Genomic DNA, 13,820 nt, shown 5'->3' with positions numbered 1-13,820 from the left:
AGCGATCAGGCGATTTTCACGCGTGAACACCAGCTTGTTTGTAGATAAACATATGCTCGAGAAGCGTGGTGCCCTGTTTGTTTGTAAGTCGTTACTCTATTGATGCCTACGCCTTGCGTAAAAGTATAACTGTACGTGTGCGTTTGTGTGTGTGTATTTATGTGCATATGCGAAAGCCATTGCTCACAATTCGAAAATGGGTCGTCGAAGCGATCGAAGTTGCTTGGGTCACCGCAGTCAGCGGTACTGGCGACATCCATGGTTTCTACATGCGACCAGTATCAAGTTGAACCAGTAACGTTCGTTCACTAGACAACCGGATCCGCTGAAGATGGCTATTGTTCCTCTGTAATGGTCGTCCTCTCATAAGGTAGAGCACCTAAAGGTCGTGATCAGTGCTAGCGGCGGCCTAGTCTCCTCGAAGCTGAAGACTCAGCCACAATATCCATTGACGGGGATCAAACAGAAGTGACGTTTTTGGGTGGCGTCTTCAATTTCTGACCTAATTTGTTGTAACAACAGGAAAAGCAAAAATCGTAGTGGACTGCCTGCAGGATCTTCTGTGCGGAGTTTATGCGGTCATCTTTTGAGTTTTTAGTTGCGTCGACTAGGCTTGGTTATCTGTGCGCGATAAGAGGAAATCTCCTCTTTTTTGTGCAGTTTTCGAATAACTCTTTCCAAAAGTCCTGCCACAAGAGAAATTGTCTTCTCCAAATCGCTGGAGGCCTGAGACGTTGTCCTTGTACCAGAGTTCGAGTGGCAACAGCCAGCGTTTCAGGCAGCCATGTTTGATGTCGACGGTATCCGTTCGTTCTTTCTCGCTCGTTTGGGTTTTCCTCTGCTCTTGAGTTGCGACTCTCAACTTCTCTCTTGTTGTTTTATTTTTGTCCTGATTCTTCGATACTTTCACCTATATAACCGGCATTTTTGCCGTTGGCAAGCAGCTATTATTGCGCTATGTACTTCGTTCTTTCCTTCTTGCCTGCTACCTGGTCGTTGCTTGTTTCTCGCTGCAGATTGCTTCTGCTTATGGTAGTGGAAGAAGCAACAGTAATAGCGGCCGGTGCGACAGATGCCGCTGAAACTTTTCGGGTCTCTTCAGTCTTCATCTTCTTGGGCCTTTTTCGTTCGTTCGCTTTTTTGCGCCGCCGTGAAGATTAGAGACGTGAAGATGAAGAAAATCAGATGACAACGAAAAGGAAGACGGAGGCGAAGTGACAGCGGCCCCGGGGGAGACCGAACCGACCCCGGGCACCAAACTTCGGCAATGGCTTCAGGCGCGATCAGACAACGGCTAACACCGCAATATCCTCTTCAACCGAAGTGACATTTGTGATAACACCACCCCGTTCCTGTTGCTGTCGCTAGCAACCGAAACGTGAACTGCGAGCGTTTTGCGTGTCGCGCGTCTGAGTTGAAGGCCTCGACGACTGCTGGAGCTGCCATTTCCATGCCGCTTGCTGCTGTTACCCCTCAGGTGAGGTCGTTGAGCCTCTATTTGGTACTGCTGTTGTTGCTATAGCGAATTGGGACGAACGACCCGGTTTAATCCGGCACTGCAGGGTGACCGCTTGCGCGCCCAAATCTGCAAACCACGGGGAACAGACCACAAAGTCAAAGAGAAGTGCAGCATCGGCGACATTGTCGATGGTCGTGGCGATGCTGCTGATAACGACAACGACAACCACTAAATGCTATGCCGGAGACCCAATAACAGCAGCTTTAAACCGACCAGTCGCAACGGATCATAGAGCGTTAAGGCAGATTCAAGCAGTGCTCCAGAAGCAGGGTTTCGGTGGTGTGGTAACGTCATCGCGGCTGCCTGCTGGCGTCTGAATCAGTATCCTCTGCTACAGTATACAGAGTCAATATTTGGCGCGCACAGATCCCGAACATCAGTTTGAGCTTCAAATAGATTTAGCAAAAACTTTCTGTGCACCCGGTTCGCAACTTGACATGCACGGCATTCAGGCAAATAAACATGGATTTATGATAGAAAATGGAACGCTGCATTTATTGCCTGTCCAATGAGCGCGCAAAGAGTAGAGAATATATTAGTTAAAACAGAACAACTTACTTTGTTCTCAATCAGAAATTTAGACGACATTCTCATTGAATTAGTTTCGTCAGTTAGATATGGCCAGTGGATTGAATGTCACGTAAGCACTTACGTTGTGACGACGAAACTGGTATGACAGTCAGGTCGCGTGCATCAGGTAAACGAGGTCTATTTATTGTTTAACTTAGACTGAATATCATCGTTTAATGACACTGAAGTATCGTCGTATTCATTTATCATTTATAACGGTAGCAGGATTTGGGGTAACAGTTGATGTTTTGAGGTGCATCGACGAGCTACTTATGACCCGCGTAATACCAAAGCTGCTGCGCTTTCTTCATGCAACCAATGCCCGCTAAAAAAGAGTAACTGATCAGAGCTGTTCGTTGGGTGCTGACTTATACAGCGCGTTAAGTCTCATAGTGATAGATGATTTGTGCACAAGGGTGTGGCAAACCATCTAAATCCAACTATATCTGCGTTTCTTAACCATAGCACAAGTGGAGAAAAAGGCGTCGGCTAGCAGCCAGTCCTTTTTCCAAAAAAGCCCTATCAGGCGCATAAAGACAGAGTAAACCCCCTTATATATATATAATTTCAATATGGACCTATCGATATACGGCAATTGTAGCTGATAGTGCTTTTGTGATTTTATTTGTTTTATCTTGTTAATAGTTTTAATAATAATAATTGACTGTTGCTCCTATACAGTGTGAACCCGTATAAGCATAATCGTGGGCATAAACTGATCCTTCGTTAGATACTAAGATAATAACATGATACAATCAATAACACGATCTGTATAATTTCGGAGCACCGGTTCTTCCACTCGACCCCTCAATATTTAAAGCGGGCCAATCGCCAATTTGCTGATCCGATCATATAAGCTATCGTTATATAATACAAGCTTCGTATATATAATTTTAAGGAACATATTTAGGTAGATATAATACCTATGAGACCTAAGGTTCTCTCGTAGCCTTCCTTTCATCGTATATTTGTTGGGTTTGTCTAATAGTAATATATACAAGCAGTTATTCGAACGAATCAGATGGTCGTACGCGTTTTCCTCCATTGGCCGCCGTCATCAAGAGCCATCAGTTCGTCTGAAGCCGACAACCGAATGAAAATCGAAACCGCGTTGGTGATCAGACTGAGCGATAATACGATCGGATTGACAATGCCAATCAAATTTACAATTGTTACTGCAGTGTTAACGTCGCATTTCATCTCAGCAAGTGTCGCTGCAAAAGCTCGACGCTCTCCTGTTACGTTCGCTTTCGTGCTCCTGGGTGCTAATGTCATTGACGTCAGCTTCACGTTACGTCAGCTTACTAATTGCCGCCCTGTCCCCACAGTTAAATACCTCCTTGACAAGGGACAGTCACCCCTTGACTGGCCAGTGAGTTTGAGAAGCCGCTACGATCCTTTCGATTTTCTCGGTCGCCCGTTTGGGTGTCATGATGCGGTCTGCAACGGCAATTGATGGACTTTCGTTCCGTTGTCTGTTATTAATACTATTAACAACAATGACGAAACTAACAACAACAACACGGCGACGAAATCTACTATTATTAACACGAGATAGCAGCCAAGCATCAAATGGAGTAGCGACGCCATTGCGCGGAAGAATCCTGCAGCCTCCGAACGGGTCGTATCGCCCAGGTCGATAACTGGTGTCCATGCGTGCGAAGGATCAATTTTTAAGAGCTCATCAGCGATACAGACAACGTTGGCAAGGAAGAAGGAAGTCTTCAGCGAGTGACGTTCAGCCACTCGACATGATCCATGAGTAAAAAAAGATCGGTAACAACATACACGACAGACAAAATAGAGCAAACTTTCCTATCACATGTAAAGAGAGCACGCAAAAAGCCGACGTAAGACGGCCGGCAACCACAAGCAGCGTCAAAAAAAGAACGGGCCCAGCCGGCCCAGTTGAACCGAGGTCAAATGATTGTCACTGATCAATTGTACCATAATTGCAATGCCGACAGCTGAATCTCGTATTTGGAACGGACCGGTCGCTGGTTGATGAGTGCTACCATGACAGTCTGATAACATTTGGCATCCGGTGTCAAGCATCGATATGTCGCTTGATGTATTAAATGTGGGTATTATTTTAACGTGTGACGGATCATCCATGACACAGCTTTACCTTTGATGTTAACTAATTATGCATCTATTTTAGGTTTATATGGTAATTTGCTGCCTATATTTAGAGTTAGTCAATGAGCATTAATAGGCAATTGTGTAGCCGCTATAACGTATAGGAGGTTTTTATAACGGATCTCGTTTGAAGTATAGCGAACGACTGTGGTTGCACTGCAATTTTTATTTGATTTAAGACCTGACGCTGAGATTCTCAAAAATTTGGGAAAAATCGATTCAATAATGTCTACTTGTTGTTTTTTTTCTTTTCTTAAGATTTGTAGCTCATAGAAACGTGCATTACAGGAAGTTGGTCAAGTGTTAATCAAGGACAAACGATAAACGCTCTGAAGTTACCGATATGAGCTGTACTATGTACAACCAACAAAATCGAAGTTGAGAACTTCGATGGAACATTTTTCAATGTAAATTTTCCTTGGCACTGCTCCTGCTCCTATGCATTTATGCATATTTTAACCGCCGAGTTTCAGACTCACCCGTAAAGTTTTAGCTTTATTGAAAATCTGCCTCTTAGAACGAAGCGTATGTATGCGATATTCCTTGTGTATGGCCGTTCATAAATACATTTTGTATACGTACGTATAGCGTGTAATAAAGGACGCGGCGGAAGGATCCTCAGCCGCTATGACCTGCTATCTCTGCACTTGTTTCGACGTATTTCGATTTTATTACTTTCCTATATCTAATGAAGGACTTTTCGTGACGATGCGCGAATTGCATCTATTATATAGTAATATTTTATGCCGATATATGTTCATAGCCAGAAGCCACCACGAAACTGACGATACTCTATCATACCGAACGCGTCTAGCAAAGGGCACGTATGTAGCTGGAGAATTACCCCAGAGGCTGCCAACTGAAAAAAATTGACACATGATTCCCTCTCACGCCCCACAGCTAGGCCCAATGACAATGATTGTCGGAGCGAGTTCAGGTGAAGACTTCGCACAGATTTGTATATCTAGACGGACATTTTGTTTCATTCGTTGCACGGCAGACAATTCATTTACAACTATCATGACGACATCAATTGACGAGATAGATAGCTGAAGTGATTCTTCCCGTACTTCACGGGTATCAAGTGAATTTGAGCTAAGCAAAGACAGCTTCGACAATGCGTACTCGTCCAACTCGTCATGGCGATAGGCGGCAGTTAGTTACAGTCGGGCGGGTAATCTTCGTAGACTGATCATAATAGCCTGCAGGTAGATACAAGCGCTTTTCCGAGCCTGGTATTGTGCCTTTTTTCTTTTCGTTATCGCTTTTTATTTCTGATCTGACGATTGTCCTACCGATCTGCACCGGCTCGCTGTCCAGCCGCATGGCAGTATCGCCTAATGACTGATGACGCTATTACGCTAACCTTTTACGGTGGCCGAGGGGTTAACCGGACGCCTGGTTGCCGCTTTAACTGGCTTCCCACTTTCTAGCAAGACAACAATGGTAAACACAATAGGCGAGCCCCCATAGCGCGCGTATTGTCGTCCCTTTTCGGAACGGGTCAGCTAAATAACTCTTGTCCCGTTCCTGCTCCGTCTTGGTCTTCTTCTGCTTCTCTCAGTTTACCTCACGTTGTTTTTCATCAGCTTTTGTTTAACACCAGCATCAGTCCTCCTTGAACGATCAAGCAGTCAAAACGAAGCTTTCATTATAGGCATGAGTTGCGTCTAATTTCATTGCATTGTTGGCGATACAACCGGCGCTGTTCTATTCTATACATGAATAGTAGCGATCAACACTGGGTGTAGGGAACAGCAGAGAAAAAACCGCGACAAACAGGAACACGTCGACGCGACTGAAAAACTATATCCGTCAACCACGATAGATTTGCACTTCCTTCCGGAGGCTGGCCAGCGCGTCCATTTTGGCACTCTTACGGACAAATCCATACTCTGAAGACAGCTGCGGGTTTCACGTAACTGGAAGTGAAGGGAAAAAAAAAGAGCGCGCACATAGCCCTAGTTTACTTCGCTGTTCTCATTATTGTTGCCACTACGAAAATACGACATTACTAACAGTTTCTAATTGTCGACGTGACGAAATACACGAGCGGTAGCATTTTGGGCATGATAACCTCCTATCCGAAAACAGCAGCAACGTTACAATGCTGCATTCAAGAGGTGAACGTCAGCCATGTGAAGACGACAGACATATTTTGTAACAGACTGAATGAGACTCGACGATAGTAAAATTATAGTTCTTCGTAGAAGTATACAGTGTACAAAGGCGCTTGTCTGCCCGTTGTACTGAACTGATAAGAAAGAATTGGTATTTATGGCACGATGTCCGTACTGACCCTAAGAATGATCTGGCCCATCGAACTATCCGGGCATATTTCTGATTGTCTGGGTTCTCGTCTTTGTTCTTGTTTGTTGTTGAAGTGCCAGGTGCAATGTTCACACTTGATTACTCGCATTAAAGGCCGCTTCATCGCGATGACTTGACATTTGCATTTGTTGTAAAAGAGTCATAATGTTGTTGCTAGCCCGCTACTGTTCTAGAATTATTTGGCTGGCCATTTGTCTTTCAAAATATTTCAGCATTATTTATAGGATAAGTGTGGACGATAGCCATGACAAATCCTCGTTCTTTGACTCGTCTTACTTGAAGGGTTCACTCGTATTACCCTGAAGCCAGACGAGTTCGACAGCAAGACATACGTGATTTACATACGACAGCTTATGGTGGGAGGTTCTCCTCTTCAGCCCAGGCTGTTTTCTTCCTCTTTCTGTCTATATGCACATTGAGGTTTATGGAATAATATGTTACTATACTTTTCATTGGCATCCGAAGCTGAGTGAGAGTCCGTAGAGCTTCGTTGGGCCGAAAGTCCTATAGACAACCCCATGACCTGTCGCACTTTACCAGCTGTTTCAGGCTGCTTGTTTTCGTTACTAAATTTGCGGCTATAATCCAGTTAGATCTATATTGAGTCCGTGTGTCGGTTGGAGAACGATCTCTCACATCGGAAGCCATAACGGTTCCAAATACGTGCACTGTGCACCGTTTGAAAGCATAGTCATTTGGACACCCAACACACAAATTTAGAGAACTGACAGGTAGGCCGAACTTACCTCATTTACCCTCGACTTCGGCTGTCTCACAGGTTCGGCTGACTACAATAAGCTGTTGTTGGTAAGGTAACCTAATCAATCAATCAATGGTCTCCGCCGTAGGAGCACTTTGTTAGCCCAGTTAATGTCTACGCTTATAAGCCATTGTCATTATTAAGAAAATCCGAATATGCGGGTTGGAAAAGCGGCAGACATGCAAAGGGGCACCCCGTCAACGAAAACAATCACCCAGAGGCATAAACTAGTTCACCGGTACCACCGTGCTAGTAATGTTCACTACGATGATTATTATATAAATATTTTTCAATAGGAAATTTCGTCATTTATTAGCTATTTTATATACATATAACAGGAGTGCTCTGTGGATCTAGGTATATGTGCGCATAGCAACGTCATCTTGAGATAAAATAACTATTAAGGTCGCGTTGTTTAGAACTTACTTAAAGATTTCGAAAATAGTACATACGTTGAATGCTGCAGGTTCCGAGCAAAGCTGTATGTTAATAGTATAAAAAAATGAAAACAATATATTTATTAATAATGGGTACTTGATGATATAATATTTTGGATGTAACAAGTAACTTCATGCATGTAAATGAACCACTGGCTGAATATTAATGATTAGTTCTCAAACAAACGAGCCTTAAGTATTCGACTTAGTACTACACAAAATAGGCCAATATAATTATTTGATGTTTCGCATCGGAATATATAAACATAGACGTTACACTATACATGCAAAAAAGCCCGCCTAAGCTTCTTTTTTCCTCAAACTCTACAATATACATAGAGTAACGGTTGCTTCCTGGAAAATATTTACCTGGAAGATATTTGTTTCAATGACGATATGGTACCGTTGTAGGGTTCAGTTATAATACGCTGTGTATACCGGACGCACAGTATGTTACGTGGGCGTTGAGGAATGAAGTGAAATTTTAAATGAGAGAACTTTACCGTCTTAGTACGATCTGAAATCGTATATAAGAATGGTCGCAGGACTATTCAGTGTAAACGAAGCTTGTCTAAATTCATGATTCTGTATATTATAATTTTAATTGAGTATTGACGGGCACGATTGGGGCACCACGATGATGTTTGACGCTCAGCATGGTTTTTGTTTTGTGTCATTTTCAATCCATCTGTTTTTGGGTCGGGTTGTTACCCGTTTGTTGTTGGTCCTAATTTTGCCGTTATCGCTGCTCCTACCCCCTGCAGAATTCTGCGACGTGGCAACCAGCGTAATGGCAAGACGGCTGTCCATGAATGACATTCACTCCCGTGATGCTTTTCTAATGAGTAAAGCAGACTATGAACGGCTATCGGTAATTTTCGCCAAAGATTCAAATGACAGTCGAGCGGGGAAGCGGTCAGACAGTCCTTGGTTTGATGATGTTTTCGGCAAATAGATGGATTTTTTCTTCCGTCTTTTTGCATCGATTGGTCGTCGTTGTTACTCAGAAGCCCTGGCAATGCTTAGATGCATTTATTGCCGTGGCTACTGCTGCTATTGGTGGATGTTGTCTGGCTGATGTTTCGTCCATCTGCATGCTCCATAAATCTAACGTATAAAGCACTGATTGATAGGCGACGGGTACGACGATGAAGCTGGGTGAGCAGACGACACAAAGCTATACGTCGGAATCGACGCAGAGACTCAATGACGATAGATAAAAACAGAGATAGACCGATGAAAACGATCTTAATGATGCATCAAGCAGCAATTCTCTTTTGGATCTATTCCTATTTCAACAGGTTTTTACCCTAAGTAATCAAATCAGATTAAATGAAAAATCGTTAATATGTCATATGTGGCCCAGATATCATCTTCCGTTTGGTCTATTTCTATCTTCGCTTTCTGGTTCGCTATGTTCATCGCTCTTGCTCACCCTTGCCGCCATCATCGCGTTCTTCATTTTTCCCGTATTCTTCTATCGGTTACGTATATTTTTGTTCGACCATTTTTTGCTGCTCTTCATAAGAGTCACATAAACCATTGGCATGCCCATGCACGCATTCAAATACACGCAGAAAGGCGCAAACACTTAAATACGTACAACCAACGAAACAGACACAAGCGTTCTGACACGAAACAAAAAGTTTCATTAACCATAATATAGAGGTTACGGCCACCCCTTGGAGAAGTTGACGAAGTCGAAGTTTCGATTGTATCTGACGCGGATGTAGTTGTTGCAGCGGTAGGAGTAACAGTACTGTGACAAGCACGCGATCAGCACCGAAAAATGCGTTCATGAATAAGAAAACTTCGATTTCATTATGACGCTGACGAGAAGAAGTGGCCGCATTACGCTGCATGCATCTGTGCATCGTATGCAATAAATACACTAATAAATAATAATAATCATAAGACTCCAAAATAAATGATATCGCGCCACAATGGAGTCAGGGGCTCGTGCGGTTAGCTAGTTCACATCACGTATACGAAAGGGCGTTACAGGTCAAACGAATACAGGTCTTTAACGAAGCAAATGAAATAAACTCAACGCCATTTTCTCACTCCATTCGCTACGATCTATATACAGGTGGTGTACATGTGATGACCGTCATTCTGTTTTTTGATTTTTCAACACATTTTTTGCATAGTACCAGAGGCTAGTTTGGGACGCTAGAAAGATATGCGCGGGGAGTCGATGGCGGGAAATTCGAACCACATATCTGTGTGTGAGTTGTTTTAATAATAGCTGACATTCTAAATTGACGTTGTAAGTATATGTGTGTGTGTGTGTGTGTGTATAGGTCTTATATGAATTTGTTTGTCTAGCTTTTCGGTTCAAGCTATTATTGTCCTGTTTAGAATACTACTATATTTGCTAATGGGATCTTTTAGCTAATTAGTGTACCTTATGACCTAGCTGATTCTGGTTCGAAACAGTCTGATAATAAACTGAATTTAAATAACAAGCGAAGCACATGATGTGGCCAGAAACGTTGAATTTTATCACCCTATAGAAATAAATTACAAAACAATTTTTTACGAATGCTATTTTCTGTTAATAATGTCGGCTGCTGAAGTAATGTGTCGTGGCATAAAAAACTAACAGGTTCCTGATGCTATTCGAAATAAATCTATAGGATTAATTGAGGCTCCGCTAAAAGAAGCTGGTTGGAAGGCAGAACGTAGGACTGCTGCCGGATGATTTGTTCCACGGCTGTCCGTTTGTCTCAAATCTCGTCTTCGTCTTCATTTTCCATGTCAAATAGCGTCCGAGCCTTATCAAACAGCCTCATTAGTGAACAACTCAAAGATAGTACGAATGCATATCTGTCCCTGACGTAACGTCAACGCGATCTTGAATCTGCGTAATGCTGCCGTCTCATAGTTGTCTCTGGGTCTATTCTTTCTGAGCTGGTGAGACCCCTATCTCCTGCTTACTGCTTCGAATCGCCTATGGCGGCTTCTACTGAAGCGGTGACAGTTGCTGTCACCTGACCAAACGCCCCACAGACGATTGCAAATACGCTGAAGGCAACGTCGACTATAACGACGTGGTCAGGACGCTGAGCTACAGTAGTCAGGCTGATGTTCTCTCGTTGTCTCCCCGATCGTTCTTCTGGCTTCAGCTTACTTGCTTTCTTTCTCTACGTTTTATCCGCTTTGTAGCGTAAAAAGAGGCGCGTCTTCGATTTCATCAAAACGAAAGTGCCCCGGTAATTGTCGTGGGGCACCTGGCCACTGTTTGGTTCAAGCGGCCGATGACTCATACTGTCTCATCCATAACAGTCCTTCTATCCTGAATTTGTTTTCCTAACTAGGACGAAGTTTGGTTCACGAAGTACTCTCAATGTTTTCAGTTATAACCTCCTTAAACAAGCTAAATGATCCGGAGATGACAAGACAAGTTTAAAAGAAGACAGAAACAAAATAGTTTGCTGTGATCAAGTATCTGCTGTCAGTTTACAGCTCTACGACTTATTTTGGCTGGTTTTTTTTTCAAAGTACACTTACCTGTGTGGTCAGTAAGTATGTCCACATGTTATCTTGAAATTGCAAATCTACCACGCATAAAGGTCATCCACTGAGTAAATTTAGAGTTAGATGCTGCCTGGCACTTTGTGGTGTTTTTTTGGGGCGTAATGACAAAAAAAAAGCTTGCCCATCTCGGATGATCAGCCTCGTTAACTAGGACGCTCGCCAGTCTCTGTTCAAGCGACTACTGGCACTAAAACCCAGGTTGGCCTTTTCCCGTATATACCGCACGCTATAGGAGGGCACAAAAGCCTGTATAGCATACCCCTTGATTTCCCAATAATGCGAATCCCCACTTGCCTTTCTTGGATCGAGTTGAAAAATCAATGCGACTGTTCAGTTCTTCTATTCGATTAGTCCGCTTATTCCTTTGTAGTTGCCCTCGTTGGCATGTTACGATAACCCAGTTGGAGTTATTCCGTTGCTCTCTTTAGACGTTTTATTGTAGTGCTTAAGCAACTCCTTTAATTTGCTTGTGATTGCGTTGTTACACAAAAACATATCCGCATCCTAATTATCCTGTTATTTGGCGAATACTTCCCAATTTTTCTGTGTAATGCGCTCGTTGCCAAGTCGTTTTGTTAATCCGCTACCCTTTCGCTGGTATCCCGTTAGTTCCATTAGTTAGTCTATTGGTTCAAAATAAAATTAAACTGAACTTGCAAAACTTCTAGCATACACTACGATCCCTCCAAACGCCCAACAAATTAGCGAATCCAGAAGCATCAAGGACTTCAGACGTTTGGGGGTATTTTTTGGGAAATTGGACACAAACATTCTTTGATAATACAGCCAAAGGCGGTGTTGTATTTACTTGCGTTTGTTCGAAGCAGTCGTGTGAGTCCGACAGCAGACTCATGTTGTATTGTTCCCATCCTAGTGTTACATCCACATTAGAAAACGAAAATCTCGAAGCGAAATATCCTCTCTCTTAGCGGTCGATGGCCATCCTTCAAGCTTTGCTAATACGGATTATTATAGGGATGCTTGGACAAACTGCTGAAGCTGCTATTCCCGCGACTGACACGATGGCCGTTTGATCGTGTAAACGTTCGTGCTTCGCAGCCTTCTGACTTTGGCAGTAGACGAAATCAGCCATTGGCACCAGTCGATCAAAGCGCTAATTAACGTGTTGCTGTTCCACAGATTTGAAGATAGGAAGCTCCCTCACAAGCACAGCTTCGCTCCGGTCACATCTTTTAACAGGCACAAAAGTAGAACATGAGACAAGACAACGCCGACATTAATACAGTGTTAGTAAAGTACTGAAGGCAGCCAGGTCACTACGAATAAGGACAGTTGTCGCCTGCAAAGATATCTACTCTAACTGCCGTAGCTACACCTCTACGCGTTCTCTTTTAGGAAGCTCCTTGTTTTTCTTCTCTAAATCTCGCCTCTGCCTGCCGTTCCACAAACGCCTTGTGATGTGTACAGATTATAGCAGATCGGTTCATCAGGGTTTCGACTGATATTAACGATTTTTCGCATTGATCGGGTCTGCAATATTTGCCTCGCTCAAAAAAAGCCTACAGCAGCATCGCTTTCTTGTCCGAGTTTTTTTTTTTTGACAAGCGAGCAACGTTCGTTCCCTCGTCGAAGACGATCTGCACAGTGGACCTAGGCGTATCTTATGATAGCTTCTAGCTGAAGAGAAACAAAAATCTGCTCTTCTCTCTGCAGTCGGCTCGTTCTGCGTTGGCCGTTGGTCTGATTTGACGCTCATCATTGTAACCGACTAATGGTGTTCTAAGCTTTGCTGCTCATTGATGCGCCACGTCGTCCAAACGTGTATAACTAACCGTTATCGAAACGTCATGAACCGTCGTTGAATAGACTATTCAGTGAACTCCTAATATGTAGGTATACGTATCGCTTAGTCAATACGCTGTACAGGTGTCATCATCTCCCGTGATAACCACAATAATCGAAGACAACGAATTCGCTTTAGCATTTTTCCAACTACACTAACATATACACACCGAAATAACCCGTTGATAGCGCTGTATTAAATTTACAGCATTGTCTTACAGCAGCAGATAGGTTCGCGGCCCATCGCTTCGACCACTTGCCTCAGGTTTAAACTACCTCCATTTCTTAGCACCTCATCTTGTCTTCATTCTGTCCCCCTTTACCCCCAATGGTCAGTCAAAATAGTCGCCCGTTTTCGTCTATCGTTTATCAACAAAGCGGCAAACCGGTGAACACACGTCCACGACAATGTCGGACAGCGGCGGAGTTCAATAACATCTGATGGCGTGCACGTGTTGACAACGCGATTGGGGTCGAAAAATGGTCACGGCTCCCTCTCCCTTCGAATCCTCCAGTCTATAGCAGTGAGTTTACTTGCCATCACTGAAGCACCTCTTTGATTGTAGTGATAGTGATGATGTCGATAGCGGTGAAGTGGTGAAAGATTTGGCACTTGCTGTGACATCATTGCGGTATCGAGAACACGGGGATGCAACAAACACCATAGGACTAGCGTATAATCAACAGATGCGCTAAACGCACCGCGGCGGCTAACGTATCC

Source organism: Varroa jacobsoni, unplaced genomic scaffold (genome assembly GCF_002532875.2).
Source record: "Varroa jacobsoni isolate VJ856 unplaced genomic scaffold, vjacob_1.0 scaffold_1417, whole genome shotgun sequence".
NCBI classification, from domain to species: domain Eukaryota; kingdom Metazoa; phylum Arthropoda; class Arachnida; order Mesostigmata; family Varroidae; genus Varroa; species Varroa jacobsoni.
The sequence above is the reverse complement of the archived record's forward strand: the minus strand, read 5'-3'. Positions refer to the sequence as shown.